We start from the raw sequence: 4926 nt of genomic DNA, 5'->3' as shown, positions 1-4926 counted from the left end.
CGCCTAGGCCTACCACACCGTGCTGGTGGGTTCTCAGGTCGGCATCCCGGAGGCCCAAAGCGTCGAACACGTTGCGAAACATGATGTTCGAGTCGGCACCGGTGTCCACAAAGATCCTTTTGACCAGGCCCGTTCCCACCCTGGCCGTGATGACCATTGGTGGGTTTTCCGAGATCTCCTCGAACCATTTGTCGTCTGGTCCAAACGATATGGGCGGGGTCCTCTTCGGATTTAGCGGGGTGCTAGAGGACGAGACCGCGAGGACCTTGGCATCCTTCTTCTGCGCCGACTTCGATCTCAGAGCCGCGTCTCTTGTCGTTACCACGTTCACGATGGTAAGGCCATGATTATTATCTTCTGACTCGTGGCGTCGCTTTGCCGCGCGAGTTTTGTCCTCTCCTTTGCAGTCACGATCCCGCCTCCTCGGTTTCCCGGATGAGGTGGGAGAACTCGGCCAGTTTCCCGTCCCTGATCGCTTGTTCCAGTGCGTCTGTCAGGTCGAAACAATCCTGTGTTTTGTGGCCGTAGCCTTTGTGGTAATCACAATACAAGTTCTTCTTTCCCCCTGTCCGTTCCTTCAGAGGTCGTGGCTTCGACAGGATCCCCTTCTCGGCTATCTGTTGATAGACTTCCACGATGGGGACGGTGAGGGAATGTAATTGGTGAATTTCCCGACTCGTGGGAACGACCTGGATGTCTTACTCGGTCCGCCGTCTCTGGCATGTTCCTTCCGTCTTTCTCCGCTACCGTGCTGCCTGGGTTGATTGTAGGAGGGCTGCCGCTTGTTGGCAGCCACAACATGGCTGACTTCCTCGTCGTTTATGTATTCCTTGGCTACGGTTTGGATTTCGTGCATCGTCCAGACCGGCTTCGTGGTCAAATGTTTTCGGAAATCCTCATTAAAGAGGTCGTTTGTCAGGCAAAGACTAGCCACGGAGTCGGTTAGCCCCTCTATTTCCAGGCATTCATCGTTAAACCGGTCCAGATACTTCTTGGTCGGCTCGCCGGTCCTCTGAGTCACGCCGAGGAGATTGATGGTGTGCTTTGCCTTCGCGATTCTGGTGGTGAATTGTGCTAGGAAGGCACGGCTAATGTTGGAGAAGCCGGTCACCAAACCCTGCGGGAAGCTGTTGAACCACCATATCGCAGCTCCTGCTAGGGTGACCGGGAAGGCGCGGCATCTTACTTTGTCTCCTACTCCCTCTAGGTTCATCCTAGCTTCAAAGGTCGTGAGGTGCTCCAATGGGTCTTGGGTTCCGTCATATCTCATGTCCGTTGGTTTGTCAAAGTGCTTTGGCAACCAGACTTCGAGGATGGAACGATGAAATGGGGTGGCGCCCATTATAACGGGTCGTCGTGTCCTCCCAGATCTCTCTTCGCCGTCCTCACGTTCTCGCCTCGTGGTGCGCGTTTGCTTCCGTCGGGCATAGATGACTGTGTCAAGTCGTCTCCTCGGGTTAGGTGAGTTTTCCCGGCTACTTTCCACTTCCGTTCTGGAGGTGGGGGCGTGCCGGGAACGACTTCGGTGGGAGGCTCTTTCTCGACTTTTGGGAGATGGGGAGTATGTTGGGTCGGAAGTTCGTTGATATTGCTCCTGATCCGCTAGTTGTCGCTCCAGGTTCTGCACCCGATGGCGCAGTTCCTGCATTATCCTAGCGCTGTCGCTACCAGTTCTCCCGAAGGGGCATCTTTCTCGGGTTCTTTGCTGTGGCTCGGTACGTCGCTGGGGGGACCTGTGTCGCTCTCGTGGAGAAACGACGGAGGCTACACCCTCCGGGGCCGCTGCGCGGCCATGGTCCCCCGGACCCTGCACGATGTCCATTCAGGTATCCCCACAGACGGTGCCAATGTTCGGTTCTTCGGGTACCGGATAGATCGGGTGATGGTTCTGAGTGGTGGGGACGCCTTGATCCGTGTCGCGGAGCCGGGGTGTGCTAGCCGAGTTGCCGAGCTCTCGTTGTGGAGAGAGGGGGTGTCACCTGCAATGACACTCCAACGCTCAAGTCAGTATCGTGCGCAGGTGAAAAGGGGAAAGGTGGTATCAGACGTACCTCGGGGAAGGGTAGGACCCTCCCCTTATATACCGTGTCAGAGGTGGGTCCCTCATGAGCAGACAAACCTTCCCAGAAGCTTCCTCCGCACAGCTGTAGAGGAGCTGTTAGAGACCCGTGTCCAGCCGGGGCCTATGGCCCAGACCCGACCCTTTGGGTCGTGTAGTCGACGGGTCGGGTCGGGCCGTCTGCTGTCTGGGCCAGGCCGTAACAAAATTATATTGTGTATTATAATATATTTGTAGTAATTAATAAATAGGTTTAAAAAATAATAAAAGCGTATAAATATATAAATAATTAAAAAGTTATTGAAAAAATAATTTTGGATTAATGTAAAAAGTAATAATTATAAAAAAATTATTTTGACTTTTTCTATGACAACAGGAATAATTGAATAAATTTTTTAAACAATAAAAATTATTAAAATAATATTTTAAAACAAGATGAAAGACGAATTTTTAACAGATTACATGATTGTATAGGTTAAAAAAGAGAATGTTTTAAAATTTACTTTCAGATGATAAATTGATAATTTTAGTTATATGAAATATCACAGACCAAATTTAAAAATACCAAAATTTAAAGTATGTATAGTTGAATGTTAATTCTTATATAATATAATTATTAATTTTGACCTATATACTATAATTTATATTTTGTTGATTTTTTATTATGTTATATTTTAATTTATTTATATTTAATTTGCCCCCTCTTATAAAATTTCTGGATCTGCCACTAACCGAGAAACACTGGAAAAGGATTCTAGTCCTGTGGAGGCTAGGGTAGAGATGCCTTGTTTAGCCTATAGAAAAATGGCAACAAAATCTTGGTCTTTTGGTATATCCCATGACATATTCTTCTTCTTATATATTTATTTATTATTTTAAATTTGTATTTCTTTTTCTCTTGATTTTATTATTTTGTGATTTATAAATGGTTTTGTCACTCGTTTTCAAGTGACTGAAAATTCAAACCTCCCATGAATATATGAAGATATGAATGTTGACATCTACGCAAGCTATTGTGATAAGTACGTTATCACACTAATTTTATTTAGTAGTTTCTACGATTTATTATATTAAGAAATATGAAATAATGATAATATGAAGATTATTAAGTATAATTAGTAACACAAAGTTACACACACGTTTCATTCTAAGTTACAAAACTTCGATGAGAAATATTAAGAGAGTTAATATTAACTAGCACGTTATAAAAATATATTATTGTTTATATGGCTGTAATTGTTTACTCTTTAGTGTTAGGCTGGGTCTCTTGTGGCTAAGGAATACACGCATGGCTAAGGGTGGTTTAGAGTTGACCATCAAGGTTTGGTTGACACTTGGCATAGGTACTTTCAAGAGAAACTTTCGAATGAGACGCTAATTAGTACTTAAGTTAAATTATCGTTGAGTTTAACAAACAAATAAAAACATTTTGATGATGATAAATATAGTATTATTTGAGTTGATAATTCAAGTGTGTTTTTGATGTGTTATTTAGTGATGTAGGCTCAAGTAAAAAATATCAGTATGCAGCCCAAACCAAAATCACAGCACAATGAACTAAACCACTAGTCCAGTCTATTGTCTTCAGGAAGAGAAGAAGCAAATAGATGATGGTGGAACTTTGGTGTCTTCAAGTAATACACAGAAAAAAAGAGTTTTATTTTTTCATTTTAATACCAAAGAGGAAAAAAGAAAAAGCTAATCAAGGAAGCTATGTCAAATCAATATAAAAAAAACAAGTTAAGCACAATTAAAAAAAAGTAATTTATTTTTATTAACATGTAAGTCAATTATTTGTTGTTTTTTTTTCTTTTCACCATCATTTCGAATGATATGAAAAAAGTGGTGACTATTTTTTTCTGCTGTGAATCAATGATTAAAATAATTTCTTCGAGCTAAAACATAAGATTAAGGACTTGAATGTGGCAAATTCATTGAAGAAACTAAGATTTATAAAACTACCGGTACTCATCCTTCATAACATTACTTATTTATGAATTCAAATTCTTGATTTTCGGGGTTGATTAAAGAAAAAAGAGGTAAGATCTCAGTTGGTTCAAGATTTAAGGAGTTGACTTGTGAAGCAAACTTTAGCTGAGGAAACAGAGCTCATATAAATAGGAAAATAATCTTTATTTCTGTTCAAGGAGAGAGAACCAGAATTTGAGTTTCATTGAGAGCTTCCCTGTAAGAGTTCAACATTTTGGATAGTGTTTTTACATTAAAAAAATATTTTGACAAGATAGAGAGTTTCATCAGAAAGTGCTAAATCCGGTTCATCTTATAGCGTCAACGCTATTAAACATCATCTCTTTCATGGTTTATCATTGAGTATTCTATTTTAATGTTGTATCTTTCTTTATTTATATTAAGTAGTAAATGGCATAAAAGAGAGGCATTTAAAAAAAAGCCATTAAGAGAAAAGAATGCGAGAGATACCTTTATTTCAGATCCCTTTGATTGTATTTCTGTTTTGTTTCTGATGTCTAAGTTGTATCCCTTATTAAGTTGGGTAATCACTTAGTGTGTTGAGAGTCTAGGAAGTTGTCTGGCCAAATCAAGTTTAGGTTGAAGCTTGATTTATCTCAGATAGGATTCGGTTGAATCTTAGGAAATTGGTGTATGTAATATTTGATATGATAGTGAAACTTTTACCACTGTTGTGGTGGAGACTAGATGTAGGTTGTATTGCACGAGACAACTGAACCAGGATACATGACTGTGTCATCTTCTTTCTCTATGTTCTGATTCTATTTTTCACGATTTATGAGATAAAATAAAATTATCTTCTGCATAATTCATTTCGTAGACAAAACAGAAGTTAAGTTTCAATTTCTGGTGTTGGGCACAATTAATTAAGTTTAAAA

Source organism: Arachis duranensis, chromosome 1 (assembly GCF_000817695.3).
Source record: "Arachis duranensis cultivar V14167 chromosome 1, aradu.V14167.gnm2.J7QH, whole genome shotgun sequence".
NCBI classification, from domain to species: domain Eukaryota; kingdom Viridiplantae; phylum Streptophyta; class Magnoliopsida; order Fabales; family Fabaceae; genus Arachis; species Arachis duranensis.
The sequence above is the reverse complement of the archived record's forward strand: the minus strand, read 5'-3'. Positions refer to the sequence as shown.